At 43.3% G+C, this 11,112-nt stretch overlaps 1 protein-coding gene and 1 long non-coding RNA gene across 12 annotated transcripts in view; one reads left to right on the forward strand and one right to left on the reverse strand.

Annotated features, from left to right (window-relative positions):
* The window catches only part of NFIA (nuclear factor I A), a 445,816-nt gene that overhangs the window by 118,461 nt on the left and 316,243 nt on the right, over positions 1 to 11,112 (forward strand). The window lies entirely within an intron of this gene.
* LOC101941624 (uncharacterized) overlaps positions 1 to 11,112 on the reverse strand; it is a 115,906-nt gene that overhangs the window by 93,942 nt on the left and 10,852 nt on the right. For 4 of the 5 annotated variants that reach the window (XR_006174725.2, XR_006174724.2, XR_010589990.1 and 1 more), the window contains exons 3-4: positions 10,671 to 10,839; positions 6,865 to 7,007 (exon numbers count right to left, since the gene is read on the reverse strand). This is a non-coding gene — a long non-coding RNA (uncharacterized LOC101941624). Of the gene's footprint in view, positions 1 to 3,061; positions 5,977 to 6,864; positions 7,008 to 10,670; positions 10,840 to 11,112 lie in introns of those variants that run through there. The other variant, XR_006174723.2, reaches the window with a different exon arrangement.

The raw sequence follows: 11,112 nt of genomic DNA on the forward strand, positions 1-11,112 counted from the left end.
CACCGATGGTGTGATACCTGTGAAACCCTTGACAGTGGTTAGCCAGCTGGTGTGCAGTGACTGCTATCTATTGCTGTGTACATAACTGCCTGGTTGTCACCTTGTGTTTCTCCCCACTCCTGTTTATCTGTCTTTGCCATATCCACCTGTTGGCTCTCATCCTAAACTTAGTCCCTTCCCCACAGAGCTTACAATCTATCTCTTTGGGTATGTCTGGACAGTGCCTAGCTCAATGGCCTCCTGGCCTCCTGGCACCACTACAATACAAATCATAAATATTAACAACAGACCATTATATCGAGTTATGATAATACATGCTATTTCTACATATATGGGGCTCAGAGTACTTCATAATCATTAACAAATTAATCCCCCCCATCACCTCTGTGAGGTAAACTGAGGAACTGAAAGGCTAAGTGACTTTATTGAGTACAGAAGAACTCTATAGCAAAGACCAGAATAGAACCTTGGGGGCCCTATATACAAGGGACCCTTCATATGCAGAAGTACCTTTATGAATCAGGGCACTGATCCTTATAGTATTACAATACTATCATTCATCTGTAAATACCAGGCACGAAAAATGTATATAGATGAGGAGGGGGAAATTACATGGATGGGATGGTTTGAGTGTTCAGAGGCAGGGAACGGATTTTCAGGGGAGGGAATTTCCCTGGCTTCTCCCACTACCATCACTGCCAACTCTCCACTATACTTTGTCTGAATTACACTTTAGAATATAAGATCTACAGTCTCATTGCTTAGTTCCTGCTACCCCAGTTTCAGAAAGTCCTCCTTTTGTGAAAGGTATTTAGTATCACATACATGTATAGTTCACAGACATGCTGTGAAATGTGGTCAATCTTCTAGCAAATCAAATCTCGCATGCTTTTTTTTTTTTTTAGTATTGCTTCTCATCTTATGTTCTGGATACTCTTAATTGCTTGGAGCAATGAATAATAATTTAGATCCAAGGGGCTGGAAAAAGTCATCTCAGCAAGGTATGCTTCCAATTACAGCCCCTCAAATTCCCAGCATGAGAATTGTGCTCTCTGTGTCTGTTTGCACAAGTCGGAACTTCATTATTGAATTACATTAAAAGGACGCCCTCTAGTGTCCCATTTTATTACGTGGGTAAAAGAAAAGTGGACTGCAGAGTCCATGGGGTTATTAATAATTAATATTATTATATTAGTTTGGGGTGGGAAATTTTTTCTCCTAAGGGATAAGTCACTCAATGAAGCTGACATTAAATATCTGTATGGAATAGATTTAAAGTGTTCCTTCAGATCAGAATGTCTGAGATTTTGCATGAAAAGATTTTTTCTACAGGGCTGAGGGAAATGATCCCAGAAGACCTAACAAAAATATTACACAAATCTGTGCACACACACTAAGGTGCAGAACTTGCCTCTTCTAGAAAATCAGTGTTGACGGGTCTGTGGTTCATTTTACCGTTAGTCAGAGATTATTACATAATATATAAACACTTTTCTCATATAACAATGTATATATTGTTATATGAGAAATATAAAAATGCTTAGAGAAATATAAGAGTATTTCCCACATTCATGCATGTGCAATGATATCCATCTGGAAAATAACTGGAAATGTTTTTCGAAGTGGAGCCAAATACTCACTCAGCCACAGTGCCCACTGATGAAAATAAACAGGTGATAAATATAAAGTAAGGGAAAATTAACATTCAGAAATGTGCAATATGTTTGATCCCCAGAACAAAACAGATTAACAATTAAAATCCAGGCAGGGAGCTTGGTCCTGAAACTTTTACTCTAACACAAGTAGCCCCATTGACCTCAGTGGAGCTATTCAGATAAGTAAGGATGGCTAAGGTGAGCAAGTGTAGCAGGATAGGACTCATATGTTAAGTTTGCTGGACCAAATCCTCACCTGATGTAAATTGATGTGTGAAGTCAATGGTGCTACACCAATTTATACCAGCTGAAGATCTATCTTCCTAGATCAGTATGTCCTCTAACATCCAACCACCCACTTACCCTTCATTTTATTAATAATTTATTTCTTCTTTACAAATATTCTTGTTTTCTGCAAGAAAAAGCATCTCTTCCTTTAAATAAACATAAACCAGTCTTGGGAAGGACTGAAGCATTAATTGAAGGTCACTGGAATTTTTCTGATCATTACAAATCCATTGCGAACAGAGCAGCCATTGAAAAGTGACACTGATGAATGAGGAGGGCTGCTGGTTTCCTTGGAAAAGTTGGGTTGCTAGTAGTGAGAAATGTGTCATTTATTTTCCCAGGAGAATGTTACTTTTTTTCTCTCCCTCCCCCTCCTCTCCAAATCCTTTTGAATTGTGTAAATATCCATGTTTGCAAAAGTTAAGATGAAGACGACAGAGCAGGATGTAATTCCACCAGGATCATTCCCCTTTCCAACAAGCAAGTAATTAGAATAATTAAAATTGGGTTCTAGTAACATATTATCAACACACCAAAGCTTAACAACGCAATGGTAAATAAGTGGAAAAGATGCTGCATCTACATTTTGGACTAGAGAACTTCATCTTGGTTGTATTCTTTTGGCTTATAGTTGTCCTTTTATGTCTGAGAGTGGAGAGTCGTCTCCTTTCCTTACATGCATTTCATAAACCCATGCAATGACCTTCCCTTATTTTATATAAATCCATACTCATATACCCCAGTACTCTAAGATTGTAAGACAACAGTCAAAAAAACTGCCTTAGCACTATTGTGAACTGTAATGTTTAAAGCCATTACTGTAGAATACTGTTATGTTCTCATAAGGGGTTTATATTTGCAGAGGAGCTGTCTAAAACTGTGACTACGGGGCAAAATTACTGTGTCTTGCCAGACATCCTAGAATACTTATTCTCAAGGGCTGGTGCATATATCAATACAGTTACCTCGGGCTTTTGCCATTGATTCTGGTTAAGCATTCCCCATTGCAATCTCCTCTCTACTTTAATGATAAATTCTGGGCCCACACTTTGGGCTGATCCCCTGCTGCCTGCCTGTCAATTACCTTTGCATGCTCTAATCTACAGCAGATTTTAGGCTACTCTGCATCCCAGCCTGGTGCTTTGGAGCAGCAGCAGGACCGGATTTAGGGGCAGGCGACTACCTGGGGTGCCAGCCTTGGGGTGCTGTAAAGTATTCAAAAGTTTAACAAATGGAGGTGAGCACTGAAGATGCTCCTTGCCTGCGGTGCCATTTGGCTTAGTGCCAGCCCTGAGCAGCAGAATACCTGTTGGAGAAACCCAGGCTCCATGGTGGGTTAGATTAGCTCCATTGAAGGGCCTGAGACTGCAGGTCTTTCTGATTCAGATAATCCCATTGAAGACAGTGGGATTATTTGTATGAGGGTGGATTCGTATGAGTAAAGTTTTCAGGACTGGGCCTTTAGAGGGTCATAGAGGTGGGAGATTTCCTGCTGCAGCAAAAGAGAGGGCAAGAAAGTTGCTGGAACAGCCAGGAGTCTTCGTCTGGTAAACTGGTACAGGTGACTAAAAATTTTAGGAATCAGCAAGGAGTGTTTTGTACACCAAATACTGGCCACCACTGTACAGATTAGTCAGATCTACTCCAATGTAAGGGCTACATTTTCAAAAGCGTCTCAAGCCTGTCTTTAATTTTGACTGACAGTCCCTCTAAATGCATACTTAGGTTGCAAGCTCTTTGGGGCAGAGACCATCTCTTTGTGTTTGTAAACTGTCTAGCACAATGGGGCCTTGGTCCATGATTAGGGTGCCTAGTGCTACAGTAATACAAATAATGACGAGATCATTAATTGATAAATGGGCATTGTTATCTGTATGCGTAGTCGCATGTGTAAATTTCTCATTTGCATGGGTCACTGATAGTGCACACAGACCTATGTGCACAAAGTAAGCTCAGAACTGTACACAAAATAAGAGGTCTTGTTTAGACAATTTGAAGCATTTGTTGTTAAGTTGCACTTCTGTAAGATTACAACAACGCAAAGGGAATATATGCAGGTACAAATACATAATAATGCATATTGGTGTGGTTGTCTGAATGCTGAAAAAAATGGTAATACTTTGAAGGACTGGAGCATTGTATAATTTTATTTTCACTCCATATATATTCCATACATAAAAGTTCAGGTTGTGTGGTTTCCTTAAAGCAGAGGAGATGTAATAGGTGTATTTTTTTGTCACCTGGGTTTGAAGATCATAAAGAATCACTTGAATAAAGATACCTGACCTAGAATCAGTGCTTCGGTTATAATTCGATCAAACCCTTCATTGTTGAGCCTAGCAACAACTGCAGTCACAACGCGCTCAGACCGCAAGCTCCCCTGAGGCTGTGAGGATGCTGTTCCTAAATCCACCACTAGGGGGTGATGAAACTGGGACTTTAGGAACAGTGGCTTTGGGGCAGGGATGTTGTCTGGTTTCAGCTGCAAGTTTGTGGTAATTTTTCTTCTGGATCCTCTCTTTCAACCACTTCATTCTGTTGGGCCGTTTCCGTGTGACTGTGCAAAGAGGGTCTTGCCTACTTACTGGAGCCAAAATACACATTCATCATTCCGCAAAGTACCAGGTAGTGTTACATGGCCTCTTGGACCTGGCCCTTCCCCTGTGCAATGTTTATGTGAATGAAACAGAAGCCTGATAAGCTCGGCTCCTTGGGATCCAAACATATTTTTCCACTTGGTGTTTGTATATGAAGGTGAAAATCTTTAAGATTATGCTGCAGTGGAGTTGCTGGGGTGGGGGAGGAGGTGTTCCCTGGAAACACGTTGTGAGGAAACACGCTATAGCACGTCCCATTTGTTGAGGCATAGGCCTTACGAAAAGTGATACCCCGGGATTGCCTCTAGGTGGCGCGCTGACCGTCTCACTCCGTGTCAAGGGATGACTCAGGGGAGCACATTCAAATGCCTTGCACACAAGCCAACTACTCCGAATAATACAGAAATACTTTAGTTACCACTCTTGATTTTGGGAAATAGAAAAATCCCAGCCTTTAGGGTCTAAGGCTGGGGGGGGGGGTGTACTAAGGAAGAAAGTTTTAACTTCAAGCCATATTAACTGAAGTCACCCCCTCCTTGCTAAAGACACATTAGCCTGCAAGCTCATTCCCCCAGCCAGATTTCCTGTGTGGAGCTGGGGTGAGGGGCATGTGATATTGCCCAGATGAAGTGAACAGTGGACGGGGCCTGGATATAACGTTTACAACTTTTCTTTTTGGGAATGAGGGTAGCGGGCACCAAGATATACGACAAGGGAGAGGGGGAATCAGCTCCACTTGTAGGGGGAGGGGGAATGGGGTAGATGAATGGACAGTGTGGGATGTCTGCGTCTCCCATGGCACCTGTTACAGCATGAGTCGGTTCCAACCCCCGTGCATCTCCCCAGTACCAAAAAGAAATCTGGAGCGTCCAAACTGTTCTCCGCTGGCTCGCTCCCTTTGAAAGTCTGCGGCCAGCGGGAGTTTTACCAAGTCGCTCTACGGATCGCGCCTTCCAGCTCAGAATGAAGCTGTTCTCAATATGTTTCATAAGACAATTTGTTAGCAGCGGTGCCTCTTGCTAAGGCAAGCAGGTGGTCAGGGACCCCTTTGCAGATCAGTCGAGCCGTGGGGAACTGCCAGGCTCGGCGCAAAGACCATTCGCCACCAGCGCTGGGGAACCGCAGAGGTGGTTTTCCTGCCTGCCTTTACTTTGGTTTTTCGGTTCTTTACGCAGCCCAGAGCCGTGTGCGCTACTGCTGAAGTCTCTGTCCCCCGATTGTCTTTGGGAAAAGAGTCTAGCAACGATACAACCCCGTTCACATGGAGCTCCACTGACGTGCCTACCGAATAGCGGTCGATTGAAAGCAACGGGGATTGTGGCCATTAGCTTAAATGGGAGCTCGAGCGGGCCTTTTACTTCTGTTCTTTGCTACGATGACTGAATGAGAGGGACTGCTCCCAGTGAAGTCAGTGAAAGTTCAGGTGGCAGTTTGGTCTGCATAAAGACAAATCTCCTATGAAAGTAGACAGGGGCTAGGCTCCAGAAATTATATATATATAACGAAAACCAGGTAAAATCTATATTAAATTGGATCTATGCATGATTGCACCACGTTTTACACTTTTAGACATAGCATTTTTCTATTTTCTCTAGCTAATATATTACTAGTTTGTTTGTATATCTTCCTTAATCTGTTGCCTAAATTATTGCCACATTATGAGTACATGGTGTTAGGCAGTGCGTCAATCCTCCTTGATTTAAAAATAGTAGAATAGGGTTTGTTGGTTGGTTTGTTTTGCTAGGAGATAACGTGAAATGGCAATACGTAATTGAGTAGTGATTAGGTGTGGAGACCAACAAATGAAAAAAAATGTATTTGGTTACACTGCTTAAAACATTAATCACATAACGTTGTTACGTTATATTAGCAAAATATCCTTATCATCAAAAGCTATTTATCTTTCAATCTCCCCAATAGAGCACAGCCTGCAATGTGTATTATTATTTTATGGTTTTAATTACATGATGTCGGTTGAATATATTTTACACGTGGTATTTAAACAATTAAAGGCAACGTTATTAAAAGTACTGGACTAAACTCTGCCAAACCTCGTAAGAGCACGTTACAAATACTGGAACAGTGAACACCAGCTGTCTTTTAATTCACTGTTAACTTTTTAAAGAAAACCAGTCGCACTGCAGTTCAACTTTGTTTTGTTCTGCGGCCTAATGGGAGTTTGGGGGCTAAGGGGCTGAACCTTAGTTCTTTCCTATGATCCCACTGTTTAAATCGAATTAGACAGTAATTGATTAAAAAAACATGTATTTAATTTGAAGTAAGTCCTCCTGTATCATTTTAGTCATTACATGCAAATTACAGACCTCATCTTGCTGTCTACTTCGGTAAAACTCCCTTTGACTTCTCTGAAATTTGGCTTCAGGATCAGGCCCTGTGCATTGTGATAAGGAGTCAGTATGCAGCACTTTTCCAGTCCCTCCGGAGTGCTGCGGGGTAGTAGTTTGCACTTAAAAAAAAAAAAAAAACTAGGTTACTTTAATTTCACCAGCCAAAAGACAGGGAGTGACTCTCTCATAATAGACCTTCTGTCGGATATTGTGAGTATTTTGTGCCAAAATACAGAAGGTGAACTTCTAACATTCACAAAGCGGGTGTAGTTGCAAGTCACTCTGGCATGGAACTAATGATCCATGAACACGCACATTTCATAACAGGGGAAAGTAAAACTATCTAGCAACTCTGTGGCCTAGCAATGAAATCAAAGCGTGTCTCAATATTTCCTAGAAAGGATTAGTGACCAAGAACTAACAGACGACTGTAAAAAAAAAAAGGACCTTTGAATAAAATAATCTAAAATTAAATGATTGGTTGTGGCTTTTCAGAGACCAATTTGTCACATGTGGTAACATGCAGATAGGGATGAACTAGGATCGATTCGGTATCACCAGCGACACAGGCAGTTAGGCCCAATCCTAGACTCATGCCAGCCAAAGGAAGTTTATGGAGGAGATCTCTAATCTCTGCAAAGGCAACGAGGCCCGATCCTGCCTTGAATGAAGTCAAGGGGCGTTTTAGGAGCACGCCTCCGAGCTGCGTAGATTGAATAACTTTATATGATTAAATCTGCTCGACTTTTTTGTAATGACCCGTAAGGCAAAGCCATGACCAGGATAGATGCAGCCAGTGCTGGGCACCCCGGAGGTGTGTCTGACACGTGCCAGGCTGGAGAGGGGGCTGGGCGGAAGGGAAGGGGGTGAATACCCTGGATGTGCTGATCGCCGCGGCTCTGTTTATAGGCTGAAGTTCCAACCCGGCCATAAAGATAACAGACGCCATAAAGTTACTAATCGGAGCCCCAGGCAGTGAAATGATAATTGCTCATAAATTGCTCCTTTGGCCCAAGGGTACAAGTGACTTCAGCGCTGTTGTACGACTCCAAATAAATGGTTTGGGGGGTTTTTTATGCTTAAATTGTTGACTTGAAACGTGTGTGTGTGTGTCATGCACATCTGTCCAGCCTCAAGTCAGATAGCCAGGGTGAACCGGAGTCTCTTGGTGGCTCTCCCTCCGCCCCCCCGCCCCCCCCCCCCCCCCCACTGAAGCACACCCAGGATTGGGGGAGGGAGGCAGCTTCTGCTGCCCTTGCTCGGGAGCGTGGCGCCCTGTAGGATCCAGGGTGCTTCTGGGCCGTGTCTCGTGTGTGCCTTGCAACACCCCAACTGCCCACAGCCATTGTCATCAGCGCTCTCCTCTGGCACAGCTGGAAACTGACTCGTCCCTTGCTGCTCGGCTTGGCCGGCCGGCCCCATGCAGCGGGGGCCCGTAACTTGCCGTCTTTGCTGGACGTGAAAACGGATCGAAATCTTCCGTCCTCCCCCTGCCGCGCCCCCTCCCTCCTGTTTCCAGGGAGGATTCCTCCCGGGCCCCATCCTGCTCTCCCCGAAGGCTTTAATGGCGGCGGGATCGGGCCCTGCCGGGGCTATAGACGCCTGTTGGCGTCAGGGCAGATCTCACTCTAGGGCGCGCAAGGAGTGCTGGGTGCAGCCTCCCAGCTGGGGGAGAAGCGCCCTGGGCTAGAGGGAGCTGTCTAAAAGGGCCCGCAGTCGGGGGGGGATTTGACTCCTGAAGGGTTTACAGGATACATTGGAAATCTCCTGGACGCTGGGTATGGCCATGAGTATGCGGCAAAGGGCTTTGCCCTCCAACTCTGGCTGCTCAGCTAACCTGGGTTTTCCAGGCAGCAGGAGCTGAACTGGTTTCTAGTGGGGATTGGAAATGGTCCCTGGGTTCTTGTAAGGGGCTAGGCTGGATATAGGACGTCCTAGGAGAAATTATTCTTAGGGGAAGTGTCAGCTTTGTCTCCCAAAAGAGCACCACGATCAGGAGTCAGGCAATGGGCAGGCCTCCTCTGTGTCACTGTTGCTTGTCTGCGCTCCTGGGGGACAGCAAAATCACTCTGGACCCCCCTCAACCTACCCTGGGCACCTAACCGCTTCTGTGGAGGGACAAGCTCGCCTAAGCCCCCTGGCAAGTTTGCCTTACTGTGTTGATCTTATTATTTTAAGTTCTCCGAGGTGCCTTGTGCCTTGAGCCAGGTAAGTCAGTGGAGAGAACAGAAGTTCTAGCTCTAGGCCTCATAACACTCACCCTTCAACCAAATTCAAAAGCCAAATGGCGAAACTGTCTCTTCTCCGTGGGTTGGGCTGTGGGCAGAGGTTTCTTTTATGATCTGTCTAGTCAATGGATGCTCCCCCCACTCTGAGTTTTGTGCTGATTTGGCGTCAACCCCGACTCCTGTTAATCTTTCTCGCCCTCTCATGTAAGGGGGGAGCATACATGATTTTGTTCTCGGTAGTATTGATATATATTCTCTCATCTCTTTTCTAACAGACTTACATGACTTGCAGCCTCACATCCTCTAAATAAACAGTCTCCGCTTTGATTTGTGCTAATTACACTGATGCTGTGATGTGGTTTAATTTCAATAGTGCTTGCAGCAGTTGAAAATTTCCTACAGAGTTGGTGGGAATTTTTTTTTTTGGCATGATTGTAAACTTTATCTTCACCTTCAGCTTTATATTTATAATATTATATTATCAGGTGGATGAAGGGTACTAACTGAGGCTCATGAACCTGAGGGACTTCAGCACCGGCCTTTGCAACTGTAGTGTGAAATGCTTAAATCTTGGAGAGAGGGTATTTCTACAAAGAAAAAAAAAACCAAAACTTTATTACATACACTGTTCTAAATACTGGACTAGTAATGTAGCTTTCTTTTACCTTCTTACTTAATTTTTTTAACTCTACATTTTCCTCTATGAAGTTGTACCATTTTCCCAACTGAAGGCCAGAGGTAACAGTTTACATCGAGGTTTAATGTTACAGCGACGATATGTCTGTAATCTTTAGAGTCACGGTATGTTAGAACACAATGCCAAAATTCTCTTAGTGTACAAAGTTTGGAGCCTAGTAATAAGTTTTTAAAATGCCAAATTAGGTTTAAATCTATATTATTTTTTTAAAAATTGTAAGGAGTGAAAAATAAATCTGAAGATTTGATTTGTGATGGGGCACTTGTTCCCTCTTCTCTCTCACTAACAAGCTTTGAGTTAGAGAAAATGTTTGCATCCCACTAGTGTGCTAGTCCCTTTGGGTGTTTATATATAAATCCCCATTTTAACACAGGTATGTTATACGTATCAGTTGTTTGTAGACATTATAAAGTATAATGTGTGTGTGTGTGGTTATCTTATCATGCAGGGAGTTTCAAAAGTGTCTCGGTGACTTAGGAAAACAAGTATAATTGACTTTCAATTAAACCTGTGGCTCTAAAGCCACTTTTGAAACTCCCACCCATAATGCGTGTGTATATATTTCTAACTTCGATTGACATAAGAGAACAAAATGGCACTCTGTTCACATCAATAATCCACCGACATGGGTCACAATAGTAAGAATGGACCTAGTAGACCTTGGAAGGAAATGTTACGATTTATTGTCAATACGGATTATAGCAATGCTACAAACACTTTTCAGATTGTCTTTCGCTACCATTAAAAAATGCATCTAGAATGCACATGCCAAACTGCATTAGTTGTGCTAAATGCCTAACTTGAACATGTGAAAACATTCTGTGTTCAGGCTTCCACTCAGTCCTTAGGTAACTCACCAGCCGTACGTTGATAGGAGTGTAGCACCTGTGCTGTGTTCCGTTTCACACCGACTCCGATCACTGTAATACCTCGTCACCAGAGGGCAGGTGACAAGACGGAAGTGCTGATTACGAATGTCCTTGCTTTTATCGATTTCCATTCACCGTCTGGACGTTACCTGAAGGGCTTTGTGTTAATTGCAGGGATTTACAGCCAGTTAATAAAACAAGAATAGTAACAGACATAATATAAATGTTGTGCAAACCCGTGCTGGCAGGATTTGCAGAATGACTCAACAGCTCTTAATAGAGGCACCTCGCTCTATTTTAAATGCATCTATGAATGCCGACTAAAATATATACATTTGACAAGTATCCGTCTCTACTGTAGAATTCATTGGGAGCCATAATACATATATAAATAGAGAGAGAGGGTGAGTGTGTGTCCCCCCTGAAAGAT

This window comes from Chrysemys picta, chromosome 8 (genome assembly GCF_011386835.1).
Source record: "Chrysemys picta bellii isolate R12L10 chromosome 8, ASM1138683v2, whole genome shotgun sequence".
Taxonomy (NCBI): Eukaryota; Metazoa; Chordata; order Testudines; family Emydidae; genus Chrysemys; species Chrysemys picta.